The 16,208-nt window shown below is 41.3% G+C and overlaps 1 pseudogene; it reads left to right on the top strand.

Moving 5' to 3' along the window:
• LOC132567343 (FRAS1-related extracellular matrix protein 1-like) overlaps window positions 1-16,208 on the top strand; it is a 323,692-nt pseudogene that overhangs the window by 70,854 nt on the left and 236,630 nt on the right.

The raw sequence follows: 16,208 nt of genomic DNA, 5'->3' as shown, positions 1-16,208 counted from the left end.
GAACCTGTTCTCCCCTAAACTTAGGGATTATTCCAGATGCAAATATTCCAGCTGTGTACCTCTACCAACTTCTAGCTCCAAATTTGTGCAGAGCCTTTTCCTTGGCCAGATTCAATGCCCTTCAGTCAGCCATTTTATTGGGCAGATTTTAAGGGATTCCCTATTCAAGTAGGTGCTGTCCCTGTAAAATGATTGTGTTGAGACTGTTGACCATGTTCTCCAATGTCCTCTCTATTTGGTGTCCTGCCGGAATCTTTTATACCCCATATTGGCCCAAATTTTAGAGACGTCTGATGATTTTAAGATGCTTTTCTTTCTTGATAACTCTGATCTGGAAACAACAGAATTAGTAGCAAAGGTTTTTTTATATGGAGCTATGGTTACTCATCCTGATAAGTAGTACTATGTATCAGGTTTTACTATGTTGCTACTTTGTTTTTATTTTGTAATCCTAATTTTATTCTGTATGGATTATGTATTCTTTTAATATGTAGCCTGGCCAACCCTCTATATTATATTCTTATATATATGCCAATAAAGGCTGTCTTATATGTATGTTATAATAACAGTTGCTTTGTGTCTTTAGATGGCCACAGGACTGTTCAGAATTTAATGAACCCCTCATGGGATTGCCAACTCTGCATTGAGAAATGCCTAGAGATTTGGTGGAGGAGCTGATGGAGAGCAGCATTTGGGGAGGGGAAGCAGCTTGTTGGAGATATGATACCAAAGAGTCCACCCTGTGAAGCTGCCATTTTCTCTGGGGAGTCTGATCTCTGTAATTGGAGATTGGTTGCAATTCCTGGAGAACTCCAGCACCCATCCAGTGTCTGGCAATCCTAAACCCCTGGTTGAACATGAGAGCTCGTACAGTTCCGCAGGGCCTGCAAGACAACACTCTTCCACCAGGCATTTGCATGTTAGATCATTGGCTACTACTATGATCTCCAAATAATATCTGGACCACCTCTTGCAATCTGCTTCATATAGAACGTCTGGATCATTAAGGTCTGCTTCTACTGAGAACATCTAGCTGGAATAGCAAGACAACACACCTAAGATTATAGTACCTGAAATGTTAATTTCTATGTTTTAAATTGTTTTTATTGTTTTAACGTTTTATGGTATGTTTATATTCATGCATATGCATAACCATGTGAGCTGCCTTGAGCCTGCCTTGGCAGGGAGGGCAGGATACAAATTGAATAAAATATATAAATAAATACATGCACCCATTGATGGAGATGGGCCCTGACCCATTGTTTATACAGTTTGGATTTTCTGTCAGTGACCAGCAGGGAGGAATGATGACTGCTCTCCTGTTTAACATTACTGTGATGCCTGTGGATGATGAAGCACTTGAGGTATTTGTCAAGGATCCTAATTAATGGATAGCCTGTGGTCTCATCTTCAGTGGCTTTTAGCTGAATGTTACAGCAATGTTATTGAGTGAACTGAACAATAAGACAAAAAGTTTAAATAAGTCTAGACATATTTAACTTAGAATCTAAGCAGTGCAAGTGGAATCATATTAAAGGAAGGCAGTTTCGGTGCCTTCCTATCTCTTTGCAGCACCAGCACCAGAAATTTTGTGCCTGTGGACCAGTGGGCCCCCCAAAACAGTATGGAATGTGAACTGGGAATCTGCTTCAGGAAGGGGAAACTGACAAAAAATCTGTCTTCTCCTCTGTGGACCAAAATGGGCACTTTAGGATCCAAACCATAATATAACATATTGTTACATTCCTTTCAGTGCACTAGCTACTTGGGGAGTGTTTCCATTGAAAACAAAAAACTCCCCAAGCTTCAGGGTGCTAAGGTCTGTGTCCAGGATTAACTACTTTGGTAGTGTTGAATTGCTTACTACACACAACCTGACCTATAGTTGACACTAATGTAGAGTGTTTGTTTAAATTTTTGTTAGATGATTTAGTAATGTCTAAGAAAGAACATCTCAAGGAACATGCACTTCTTTGTTCTGGGTCTATTAAGCTTGTTCCACTTAAAATCTATCAGTGAAAACATGTAAATCCCTTTAGAAATGCAGATTTTAAAAATAACGTTCCAAATCTTTTTTATATATATAGATCTGCTAAGTTTATAATTAGATTATCCTATGGAGCATTTTTTTTTTAGTCATGGAATACTTGTGAGAACGTGCGAAAATACATACAGTTGTATATTCTTTATGTATGTTCAAATGCAGCTATCCTATAGTGTTTGTATTTGAGAGAGGGAAGTTGAATCTGTTTCTTTGTACTAGTTTTGACATTAATACCAATTCCCCACTAAGCTTGTTCTGGTGTTGGAGTTCTTTTTCCTCCAACACTTCCATCTGATTTCGCACAAGCTACCCTGCAGCTGCAATTTGGCCTGCTTCTTTCCTGCAGCAAACAGAAACCAGTTTTCAGAGGATCTTGCTTGCTGCGGGAAAGAGGCAGGCCAAGTTGCTGCAGCGCAGCAGCTTGTGCAAAATCAGATGGGAGCGTGGGGGGGGGAAGCATTGTGGGGGGAAGAGCTGGAACAAGTCTAGTGGGGAATCGGTTTTAGTCTCTGTGCTTGTGGACTTCAGAGTGAAAATGTATAAACAGAGAAAAGATGGGTCATTGGGTTAAATTGCTGTGATCCAGGCAGCTGCCATAAATGGAAAGATTGGTGTTAAATTATTGATACCACTTAAATAATAGTCATGAGTTTTTTCAAAGAGAAACAGTGTATTCAACTGAGTTTTCCTCACCCTTAAAAATTACAAAGTGTTCAGGTATTTTTGGAGCTGTTCCATAAGATTATTCTTTCAAAGTCATTCTTCTAATTGTGCCCCTTCAGGCTTCAGTTGTGAGAATTGCCCATTATACTAGAAAAGCTTATTTTCCAAAATCCATAAGCTTTTAGACTTCAAAAACCTCCACACAGGAAGGACATATTGCACATCAATGAGAAAAGCTGCTTTGCTGAAATACAGGGCACACCTCAGAGCAGCTTAAGGTCTGAATTCAAGAAACCTGGACAAAATCATCTAGCTTTTGTTTATTTCCTTTTCTTTAATTCCTGGTAGGTAGTAATCTTTGTGTTTTTTTTTAAAAGGTACCTTTCTACATAATCGTTTTTGTACCTCAGTGTGCAGCCTGTGGCTTTCCTTTTTTCTGCTTCAGCTAGGAGATGATAATATATAGACTGAGAGATGCCCAGTGCTCTGGGACAAGTACAACTGGATTAAGAAAGTATCCTTCCCTTTTCTGTGGAGGCTAGGAAAAAGATTACCTGTGTGGTATTCTGCATTATCCACGTGAAAGCTATATTTCTTGAGCAATGTGCTGAACACAAGTACAGTTTAAATGGTTTTCTTAAACCCACTGTTTGATTAATGGCTAAAGGTCAGAAATATTATGTGTCTCACCTGTTAACAGTTTCCTAAACCAACTGCCCTCCTGAGTAGGTTAGCATCCCTGTAGTGCAGGTTTTCCATCAAAGGGCTGAAGAAAAAGGTTACTTCTCAGCCAGTTTTTGGCAAATGCTATGGAGATCCAGGACATTAATTCAGTGCTTTGTTGGATGGAGTTTAGACAAACTGTACAAAAATGATCTTGAGCAGGATAGGCATCTTACTACAGTTTGCTCATTCCTTTGCCACGTACTACAGCCATGAAATATGGCTGAGGTAAGGAATGAATTCATGATAAATCAGTACAGTCTGGAATTCATATAATAGCTGATGGCCTGTTCTGCAGCAGTTTTGTGGTCACTTTATTAAACCCCATGTCTCTTTTTCTCTGAAAATTCTGCACTCTGACATTTCTTTGATGAATTCTACATTCACAGTGACCATAGATTAGTGGCAGGGCACATGCTTTGCATAAATAAGGTAACGAGTTAAATGCCTGGTATCTCTTTCAAGAGGATCATAAGTAGCAGAGCTAGGCAGATCTCTACCTGACAGCATGCAGAGATACCAATCAGTGCAGACATTCTGGACTGGATGAATAACTGGTCTGATCTGGTATAAAGTAGATACTATTCAATAATTTACTTCATTCATCACCCACTGGCTTGTTGAGACCCAGGGCAGATTGCTGAGCAACAGAAAATATAGTATAATCCACACAGTGAACAATGCAATAAAACTATGTTACACAGATTAAAGAAAAATGAAATAGCAACTGTAATACATCATATACTGTAAACTGGATTTCACAATTAGAGAACAGTGATTAAATGTTTTTTATAATTAGACAGCACTAGGGTTCAAAAAGTATAATAAATCTAGTAAAAAATGCAGTATAAAGGGGAAGGGAGGAAAGCTGCCTGAAACATTCACAGGCAGTTAAATGAAATATTCTAGTATAAGGGGTGCCAATTTTTTTGTGAACTGAAGAGCTGCCACAAACTGCCATGAATTTTGATACAGTTTGTAGTGATTCATGGAGGGTTCATGAAAAAGAGAGAGCAGGAGCTTAAATAGCTTCAAGCTATTTAAACCCCTGCTTTCTACTATACACACACACACAAAAAAAAACAGCTGAGCTGCTGCTCTGAGCCATTTCACCTCCAGCTTTCTGCTAACTGTGAAAAATTGCAGGAAGCAGAATGCTGGGGAAGAAATGTTTTGGAGGCATTTAAACCACTACCTTCTGCTGGGCATGAAAAGCCACAGCCAACAGAAAGTAGGGGGTGAAATGGTTCCCAGTCTTTCCACCCCCAGATTTCTGCTGACCACAGCTTTTTGCTGGCTGTGGCTTTTCAGAATCAGCAGAAATCTGGGGGTGAATCCTGGGAAGCTTCTCACGCCTTGCTTTCTGCTGGCTGGGAAAAGCCATAGCTGACATTATTTTTGCTTGCTGTCAAATGCCACAGCAAGCTGAAAGCTGAGAGTGAAATGGCTCAGATCAATTTAAACTCCTACTTTCTGCTCCCCATGGAATATCACAAGGAGCAGAAAGCAGTGGTTTATATGTCCCCAGGGCATTTAAATGAAACAGCTGAGTGTCTGGAAACTTCCCACTGCTCAGCTGTTTGGTTTTAATGGCTTGGAGCCATTTAAATCCCTGGTTTCTGCTTCCCACCACTTTTCTCAGGGATTTAAACTTTAAATGGCTCACAAACCCATATGAACCAATTCAGTTTGCAAACCAATCTCCCATTTGTAGTTCAGTTAATGGTTCTGCCAAAAACCAAATTATGAAAATGTGGTTCGTGCCCATTCCTATTTAGTACATGCCTATTCCCTTTATGAAAATTTCAGCCTCACAAGTATTGATTTACAAATTCAATGAAATTATAGAAGTGTAGGTGCCTTTCTTATCTGTCAGGCAGGCTGTTCCACCCAATGGCAGGTGGCCATAACAGAGCAAGCTCAGAAACAGGCTGCTGTGGTTTGTTTGTTTTTTAACCTCTTTGTAGGGTGGCTCTTTTAGAAAGCTTTGCTCAGATGAGTGAAGCTGCCTAAGTGGAACATATTGGAAGTGGTGACCCTGCAGATAAGGCCATGAAGGGCTTTGAAGATCATAACTAGCACTTTGACTTGAACATGGAACTAATCAGTAATCACTAGTGAAACTACAGAATAGGTATAATGTACATACTCTGCCTAGCTACCTAGAGTAAATGAGCTATGGCAGGGGTGGCCAATGGCTGGGGCTGATGGGAGTTGTAGGCAAAAAACATCTGAAGAGCTACTGTTAGCCACCCCTGAGCTATGGCATTCTGTATTAAGCTGGAGTTTCCATGCTGACTTCAAGGGCAGGCCCATGTAGGGTACACATATAATGGTCAAGCGTGGAAGTTACTATGGCATGGATCCATGTGGCAAAACTGGTTAAATTAAGCTAGTGACTATGAGCAATTCTTCAGATTAAGTGAAGATAGAAGAAAACTTCTTCTTCTGAATTAATTTCGCTGAGCCCCGGGCTGTGATCACACACACTATATAATGCACTTTCAATCAACTTTCAATGCACTTTCCAACTGTGTTTTACTGTGTAAACTAGTGTATTATTTAGTGTTTATGATCATAGCCCAGTATAATAAGAACATGTTGGATCAAGCCAATGGCCCATCCAGTCCAACACTCTGTGTCACACAGTATAACACCCAGACTCTTAACACTGTATAAACAGTAGTCAGCTGAACCTCATCAGATGTGAGGCATTAAATGCCCTCCAGGATCTCAGCCTTCTCAATCAGTATCACCTTTGTTTTGTCAGGATTCAACTTCCACTTGTTCATCTTTAGATATTTAACCTCAGCAGCTATACATTGGATCAGGACCGCTACATCTGCATCAGGTGGTCTAGACAAAGCAATATAAAAATGGGTGTCATCAGCATATTTTTGGTACCCAGGTCAAAAATGATGAATGATCTCTTCCAAGGGTTTTGCATAAACAGTGAACAGCATGGGAAATAAAACAGGAAAAATTCCATACCGCTGACTAGTGGTCTCCAATGGCAGCAGTCTGAGTCCTGTCTGTAAGGAATTATTTAAAACATTATTTAAAAGATGGTGTAGTGCCTCTGTTTGATGTTTCTACTAAGCTTTAGTGCATTTTCAGAGTTTGTGTTGTTCTAGATATTTACCAACCAACTAAAACTAGAGAAAGGTGCCAGTTCATTCATCACTGGAGAACATCTCATGGTAACAGATAAGGACAAAAAGAACAGTGATATACAAATTAAATTGAAGCAATCTCCTTCCTACGTAAGAAGAGGAGCAATTTACCCTTGAAGATTTATATTCTTCTAGTGTTTGGAAACTAATTCTCACTATAACTCATAGGATCATTATTCCATTAGGTTCCTCAAAAAAACACACCCAAAGAGTGTTTTTAAGAAAAGTTTGTTTTTAAGAATATCAAATTGCATTAATGGCAATAAGAACTGTATGCAAGTGAGAACTGTCTTGAGCAGTGCCCTGACATGCTTAGATGCAGGAAATTCTTTGTTGGCTGTAAAATTTTCTATGTGACCTTAGCCAAACCATTTGTGTCTCATCTGAAAATGAAACCTTCAATACAAATATTATAAATAAAACTTTTGGTCAGAATCCAGAGAGCCATTTAGAATCTGAGCAAGAGTTTTTGCATACCCTGTTTTCTTTATTTTTCCCATGATGGCTTATGCAGTGAACCCCAATGTTAAACCTCTGGTGACTCTTGCATCTACCAGTGTGTTTTCTGGAACCTACTCACTTTGTGGGTTTTGCTGGGAGTGGGGAGTTCAAAATTCCTTGAATGGAACAGAAAAACTAAAGAACATCTGATTATTGAATTCTGGCAGATTGACTATCAAAGCAATTAGCTTATCCAGGCTAGCTGCATCACTTGGCTTGACCAGAGATATAGCCTTTCTTATTTCTCTGGGTTTATCATATAGGTAGGAAATCCTCTTCTTGCGTTCGAAATTAAAAACAAACAGCTCCCCCATCCAGTAAAAGAACCAATCATGGTCCCTGTGACGGAACCGGCCCGATTCTGCCTTCAGACCCGGTCCCGTCAGCTCCCTATTGAGTCGCCAACTCCTGGAGGGAGCTATTTCTCCTCCTGCCCCTTGGGCTTGCTGCCACCACCTGCTCAGTCTAGGGGTTCAGACTGAGAGGAACAGGACTCCCAATCCCCCTCTCCAGTTATGAGGCCAGGCCTCAAGGTCCTCTGCCACCCTGTACTTGGGTTTCACAGAGACCTCAGCACTTCTTTGGGGCACCCCTGGAGGATTGGCACCTTATCCAACTGCATGCCTTCCCCGGGGCCCCCTTTATAAAGCAGCGTGGTCTAAAGCGGTTTGGGGATCTATGTGGTACAGAGATGGATTGCCAGCATTTAAAACAGTAAAAATATTTAATCAAAAGAGAAAAAGAAAAGAAAAGAAGAACAAAACAAAAACAGTTGCATATAAAAAGGTAGCACAGCACAGCACCCGCACAGCAAACAGCATGACAAAGAAAAGCTGATTATAAACGCTTTCTACTGTCCCTGGTCTAAACTTGCCCCGCCTTGGGGATGACTTACTTGGTCTGACTGCCTGGGGGCCTCATTTTCCTGACTAGGCCCCCCCACAGGCAGGAGCCCACAGGCAAGCAACCTCTCTTCCAGAGCGCCAGCTGCAAACTGACTTCTCTTCCTGCCTAACACATGCCAAGAACAAAAGAACTTTCTGCCGCTCTAGGAGACTTTCCCCCTAGAGTCGTTGGTTTGGCTCTGGAAGGGAGGGGGGGTTGGAGGGAGGCTAGGCCAAAGCCTGCTTAGGAGTTTCATGTTTTCCCTCCCAATGAAGCACCAACATTGACTAAAATGGCGTTTCTCCACAGTCCCAGTTACAATGGCTTCACCCCAATGATAACACTGTCTTCAGTCTGCACAGATTGTTAGAGTAATGTCAAAATATCTTGGCATGTGGTCTGTGCTGAGTATGAATGTGTTGGCCCATAGAAAACCTGACTGAAATGAAAAAAATATAGCCATGCCTTCAGGACAGCCATTTTGCATGGGGCTCATTTGCTTTGCTCAAAATTCCAAAAGTGTCCTCAGGCTCAAGAAGGTTGGGGACTCCATAGCAAGTGTTTTTTTTAATTATTTTTTGTGGGGGAGTAGGGTTTATTTCACTACCAAACAAGTACTAGTGCTTTGCACATCCTGAAATATGTGCTTTAGTCATTTCCTTTTACCAATTCCTACTTTACATATCACTGAATTTCTTAGACTCACATGAATTCATATGGCGATTTCATACAGATCTTTCATGATGCTCATGCAGACTGACAGTGTACTCTAGAACATACCTATAGGCAGTTGCAACTAGTGTTCCCTGGGCTTGGAACACAAAGTAAGCATTATACATGGTTTATTATTCTCTTCTTTGCATATAAACTCCCCAAGCTGGAGAACAACTCCCACCCTCCTTTCCTTTCCTTGTTCCCATTTCCCTTGTTGCAGCTAGCACTGTTGAAAGCCATGCCTGTCACTGAGTTTGGCAATAACAGGCCAACCAGTTGAGGGGTGGGAAGAGAGTCTGTCTCCCCATCTCCTGTTCTTCCTTTGTGTGTGTATGACATCTATGGCATTCCTGATGCTAGCTATTTTTGGCAAGTGAGGGGTGGTGATGGAAGTTATTCTTCCACCACTACCCCTACCAAACCCCCACCTTACCAAACAAGTTCTTGAAGCCACAGATTGTAAGGGAAGAATGGGTGGTGTTTTCATTGCAGAATCCCTAATAAGCTCCTGGGGAACTGCAGAATTCCCTGAAACAAATTTTTAATGCTATTTGTCTGGTCATTTATCAGATCCTTCCTGGTATCTGAATTCATTGTGTGGTTCTTGTATTGGTACATGACATAGTCAACAGCTGCTGCGTATCTCTATGTAAGAAATAATGTGTTGGGGTTCTTGCCATATCACCAGATGATATAACTCATGTAGTGTTATTGAATCTTAGTTGGATTGAGCAGTTTCTGTCAAGTGGAGACATGGCCCAGATCCAAATATGATCAGACTATGATCTGTAAATGCAGAAGTTGATAGCTCTTGTTCTTCCCAGCTCTCTTATTCCAAACTATAATGAATGAATGCCCATCATAATTATAGAATTATGTCTAAAAGGTATCAGCATGACAGTTCTGAAACCCTTGAAGACAGAGTCATATTTTCAGCAACAGATGGATTTAACACTGCAGATGGAACATTAAGAGTACAGGTAATAACAAACTCAGTAATGTGCTTTATCAAAGTATAATTGGAAGGTATTAATCACATACCAGTTCCTTCATTTTCACCAAGAAGATGTTTAATTTTCATTAATTTTCTGCTTAAATTCCCACAAAGATCTCTATTTAGATTGAGTCTAACATTGAATGAAATATTTTGGAGATAGCTCTAGGTTTAGTGAGGCATAACTAGATGTGATGGCAGCAGAGCCATGCATGAAAACTGGGTCTGCTTCCAAACAAAAAGGTGAGAAAAGTACAGGAAGACTGACCATGAGTGGGGAGTTGACCCTTTCCCTTGCCTGCAGTTTTGGAGGGACCTGTAAGCATTGGAAACCAGCTATTTATCTTCCTGTGGATCTCCAGAATGAGAAATTGTATTTACCAGGAGCAGCTAAAGGGCATCCAAATGCCAGGTAAATGTAGTAAAAATGTCACCTTCACAACTCAAAGACTAACACATTTAATGAAGACCCCAGTTTATCTATTTTGTGTGTTGCTCACAACAAGGGAACTTCAAAGGGTGACTCCAGAGAGGAATTATTGAATTAGAATTCATCAGTAGGTTTGACTGTATCAACAAAGGGTTAAACAGAGCTAACACCTTCTTTTGTTAATATGGCTATTAACAGGAATCATTTTGTAGAAAAATAGGTAGTGGAGCTCATTCAGGATTGTTATGCAGCTGCACCTACTATTCAATGGACAAGGTGGGGAGGAGGAGGTGGAACTCTCAGGAGTTCAGGAGCTGAGCTCCTGTGAACTCCTGCTGAATCTGAGGCCTGGCTATTAATCTACTTATATGAAGCAATTTATCATGTTATCATTCACTACAGCCAGTGTTAACAGACACTGCACTTAGATGTGTATTATGTTTTGCTTTTAACCCACCCTGAGCCTGCCTTGGTAGGATGGGCAGGATAGAAATCCCATCAAACAAACAAATAAATAGCTTGTATAGTTTTGGGTTTTGCATAGACATACCACAGTCTGCATCTCACATTCTTTCTTTAGCTGTATAAATTCTGAGAGTCCATTTCATGCATCTGATTAAATGGACTGTAGCCCACAAAAGCTTATATTTCAATATAATTATTAGTCTTTAAGGGTCCCCCTCCCCTCTCTTGTAATAGGCTAACTTTAACAGCTACCTTATTGGAGCTCCTATTAGTCAAGTGTAAAACTACCCGCATACTATAGTTATGTGCCAAGGCCAGTACTAGTATTAATCAGACCCTAAGAATGGAAGAAGAGCGCTGCTGGATCAGACCAGAAATCCATCTAGTCCAGCATCCTATCTCACATAGTGGCCAACTAGTTCCCCTGGAGGGCCACCAACAGGGCATAAAGGCTAAGGCCTTTCCCTAATGTTGCCTTCTGACTCTGGGATTCAGAGATTTAGTGCCTTTGAATATGGAGGTTCCTCTCATTATAGCTAGTAGCCATGGATAGCCATATCCTCCATGAATCTATCTAATCCCCATTTAAAGCTGTCACTGGCCCTTTCTGCTTTTGTGTTTACTATAGCTCTCACCTCCCACCTCTGTCACTTTAAAAACCTGCTTCCATATTCACATGTTTAAATATTTAATTGTTTTATACTTGAAATTGTTTAAATTTTATGTTTGATTAACTGTTGGAAGCCGCCCTGAGCCATTCGTGGGAAGGGCAGGATATAAATCCCGAATAAATAAATAAATAAATAAATGTACACTCACCTCACTCTCCCATCAGATTTTTTAATTCCTTCCATATCCTTTTCCCAACATTCTGTGATCACTCCTCTGTATCTCCATAGTTTCCAAAAAGTAGTTTAGCAGTATTTCCCCCTTCTCCTCTTCATTCGCTTCCAAGCATTTAAAAGTAGAAACATTTCCTCAGACTTTCCCCCTCCCCTCATTTGCAGTTACAGCAAGTTAGCTTGCTTGGTTTAGATGCTGGGCTATTTTGTATTTGAGGAAAAAAAGTTTTCCTTTTAAGTTAACTCTGATCACAAACATTTCAAACATGAGAATAATGCTGTAGAACCTACTTTGTGTCAGCAGCAGCCTTTTAAAAAAAGTCTGGTCCATCTCAACATCTCCTTTTGTCATCTCCTTTCTAAATAACAATGGGGGAAATTCAGGCTGCAAAGCACTGATGTCTCTGCCTCCTCTCCAGTTCTCCAGCCAAGTGGTCAGCATTGACTCTCACTAAATGTTTTAAGTACTGTTGTTGTTTTTCCTCCAGTAAACTCCTTGACTACCAATAAAGGGGGGGGGGGACACTAATAGCTACTCCACAATAAATTCAGCTGAAAGAGTCTCCTATTTCAAAAGGCACACCCAGTGTGAAATTAACAAGTCAGGAGAAACCAATCCCAGAACACTACCCAGCTTTTCTCATTGGTATGTAGAATATATACACCGCAACTCTCAATAGAAATCTGAGAGAGAGAGAAATATGTAAAATGCAGGCACAGCTTTGAAGTAAACCCAACCAAATCGACTTCAGTGGAAATCAGAAGTAAGCTGTCTATGTAGAATGGACCTATGCCTCTACATTCTCCGGCAGTGAATTTGACATATTAATCACGCATTCAGTAAAGAAGTATTTTCTGTTTCCATCCTGAAGGGAAAAAAATATTTTTTAAAAAAAGAAAGGAATAATATAAGAAAGCAATAATGTAGGACCTGGATCTATGCATACTGGGGGGTAGATCTTGGTAGGAATACATCACAATAAAATTATGAAGAAAGACAGTGAGAGTGATTTTAAACACAAATAGCTTTATTGTATACAAAATAAAATAAATGAGGTAAAACTGTAAAGAACCTACTTGAGAACTAATTAAATATCACACATGCATGCACACACACACATATATACATGTAAAGGGCATTCTTATAAAAGGCAGGAGGGAGGAAATAGGGATGTTTTAGATAAGGAACATATGATCTGAAATTCCGAGCTTCAGGTCTGGAGAGGTCCAGGGATAACACAGTTGAGGTCCAAAGAGCAGAGCAAAAGCAAAAACGGGGGGTCTGCAATACAGCTGCAGAGGTGTTCAGTCCATTGGAAAACTTGGCACACTTTCCACTGGATTTGGATGGTCTTTTTATGGGAAAGGGTCCCATAGCTAGTCATGGGAACCCACTTTCCCATGAACATGATTGGTCCAAGATTTGAAGCTTGAATTTGACTTGGGAAGATTACACATAAGTTTGTGATGCTGATGCCAGCACACTCTTGCTCTCCTGTCCCAGGGAATTTCCAATGCCATGATAAAACCTTGATGCCTTTATGAGACTCTATAAATTTCAGGTCTCCTTGGCACTAATTATATAGTAAAGGGTGCCTCTTAAACCAGCTAAATCCAAAACAAGATGACCCCACTAACCAAGGATGTCTTAGCTGGAGGTGGGGGCAGAGTCCTCACAGGATGCCTTCCAGAAGAAGAAGAAGAAGACTGCAGATTTATACCCTGCCCTTCTCTCTGAATCAGAGTCTCAGAATGGTTTGCAATCTCCTTTATCTTCTTCCCCCACAACAGACACCCTGTGAGGTGGGTGGGACTGAGAGAGCTCTCACAGCAGCTGCCCTTTCAAGGACAACTCTTGTGAGAGCTATGAGAATCCCAAGGCCATTCCAGCAGCTGCAAGTGGAGGAGTGGGGCATCAAACCCGGTTCTCCCAGATAAGAGTCCACACACTTAACCACTGTTCTTGTATTTTGGGAGAAGGAGAAACATTTCTGTTGTAGACTTTCTCCACCTTGTGCATCATCATCATAGATATAACAAAAGCTCAACGTGTTGGCTCAATCCTCAATTTTTATTGGAAGTTGTGGCAATCACAGGAGTGGCCTTGAACTCTTTCTGTCACCACTCCCCCCTGTCATTGGGTAGCCTCTCTGTGACCCCCCTACTGCTGGCCCTGGCAGGCCAGAACCCCACCAGTCAGCCTCTGTGTGTCATTATATGCTGTATTTCTAGACCTGAAGTCAGCCTTTGACTCTATCTCTAGGTCCATCTTATGGGATAAATTAAGAGCCGCCAACATTGACAGACGGACGGTTGTTATTTCTTATTCAGGCCCTTTATGATCAAACACCTATCCGGGTCAAATATTCCTATCGAGGCTATTTGACAGACCCTATTTCTACCAACAAAGGGGTTAAGCAAGGATGCCTCCTGGCCTCCTACTTATTTAACTTCTACATTAATGATTTGGCGTCGTATATAAATAAAGCGGAATGCCACCCACCAAAGCTAGGTAACAAACATAAAGGGGTGCTCCTTTATGCTGATGATGCTGTTTTACTTTCAAGGACTTCCTTGGGCCTCAGAAGAGCCTTGAAAGTTTTCACTCAATATTGCCTGGAAAACAACCTAGAGGTAAATTACACTAAAACCAAAGTAATGGCCTTTGGTAAAAGGACACCCAGATCACACCATTGGTACTTAAATTCTATTCCCATTGAACAAGTTTAATGCTTTAAGTACCTGGGGGTCATGTTTCAAACGAATGGAAGAAGAACCACCAATATAAACATGAATACCTCCAATGCCAAAAGGAGTGCTGGGGCTATCCAAAACTACTGGGGCAAAGGGAGTAAATGCATAATTGTGGCCCTTAGATTGTTTAAAGCTAAATCCCTCTGCCAGCTAACATTTGGTGCCCCAATCAATATCACTACAAATTACAAATAACTGGAGAGTGTTCAATCAAAATTTTTAAGAACAGTCCTCCAGGTACCCAAGGGCATTTAGAATGCATTAATTAGGATAGAAGCTGGCATGATTACGGTAGAAGCGAGGCTTTGGATTTTGGCCATCCAGTTCTAGTTGAAACTTATGTTTTTTCCTAAGGGCTTGATCAGTTTAATTCTGTAAGATACCTTGGTCCCAAGATGGATTAGGGCCATAGAGGACAGAATTCATTATTATGGCCTTTCAAAATAATATCTCAGTTTTCTTACTTATGATAATGCTAGGGAGATAGTGAAGCAGAGAATATTGGATGTTGTCAGACAAAATGACCTTAATAGGACAATCAAATGGCGAACTCTGACAGAACCAATCAACAGGGTGACCCTGATGCCCTACCTATACCACTTAACAAATAATGAATGTAGGAGAACATTTACTCTTATGAGGTGGGACATTCTCCCTTCAGCAGTAGTGAAGGGAAGATACAAAAAAAAAGTGCCGTTCCAAGAATGATTATGTCCCTGCTGCAATGATGGTATCGAATCTTTAGTCAATGTCATATTTGACTGTGAGGCTTACAATGATCATCACGAAGTACTTCCATTTTCCACGGCCATATCTTTTACCAATAGTCAAAATCTGCAACTCCTTAAGAATCTTGATGATAAGAACCCTGAGGTTACATATAAATTAGCAAAATTTGGCTGGCTTGCCACAAGAATAAGGAAAACTCTAATAATTCAGTCAGGAAATGGCTAAACACCTTTGCCAGTCTGTTTGCTGTAACTGCCATGTTCTGTTATATTTGTAGTTTTTCAACAGTATTTTATGCTTTTTTATGTACAGTTTTATGGTCATTCAGTTTTAATTTTGTATGATTTTACTGTTTGAAATTCTGGCTTAGGCTGTGAATAAACTAAACTATGCAACAGTCAGCCTCTGACATATGAGGGAGACAGTTCTCTGCTGAGAGGGGCTTATTGATTAGTACTGCCTCTCCTCAGGGCCTGTTGTAGGAAGTCCAGGACAGTCTGTCTGAGAGTGGGCAAGGTGGTGGGAGAAGGGGCAAGCTAGTACAAGAGTAGACAGGGTGGTGCCACAGTGCAAGAGCGGGCAGGGCAGAATGAGAGCTGCCAGGAGAGTGTGAGAATGGCCAGGGTGGTATGAGAGTGGCCAGGGCAGGACGAGAGCAGGCAGGGTGGAACGAGAGCAGGCAAGGCAGGATGAGAGCAGTCAAGACGGGACAAGAGCAGACAAGGCAGCACGAAAGTAGGCAAGGTGGTGGTGTGGTGCAAGAATGGGCAGGGTGGCAGGAGAGTGGGCAGGGTGGTGCTAAAGTGGGCAAGGCAGCACAAAAGCAGGCAAGGCTGCAGTGCAAGAGCAGACTAGGCGGCAGGGCGGTGAGAGGAGGCAAGGCTGCACAAGAGCAGTGGCAGCAAGAGATGGTGGAGGGACTGGAAAAGTAAAACAGGGGAAGATTTGTGGCACCTTCCCCCCCAGCCCCCCCCCCCCCCGAGCGATGGGCCTGTGTTCATGAGCAAAACAGTAGGGTTCCTTCTCTTGAGCTGATGCAAAAGGAATGTTTATTCACAGCAGGGAGGGGCCAGTTACAGCAGCAGCAGTGCCACCTTTCCACTTGCAAATACTCTTCACTCTTTCTATTCAAATTAGGCTACAGTAGGTTCATATGATAGACTGGACTCTGAGGGAGAGGCCTTTGCACTGTTGCCAATCTCCAGATGAAGGTTGTAGAAGCTGTGGGTGATTTCAAACCAGCCTAACCTGCCTCACGGGGTTGTTGTTATTTGAACCAAATGGGGGAAAG

This window comes from Heteronotia binoei, chromosome 2, assembly GCF_032191835.1.
Source record: "Heteronotia binoei isolate CCM8104 ecotype False Entrance Well chromosome 2, APGP_CSIRO_Hbin_v1, whole genome shotgun sequence".
NCBI lineage: Eukaryota > Metazoa > Chordata > Lepidosauria > Squamata > Gekkonidae > Heteronotia > Heteronotia binoei.
The sequence above is the reverse complement of the archived record's forward strand: the minus strand, read 5'-3'. Positions and strand labels throughout refer to the sequence as shown.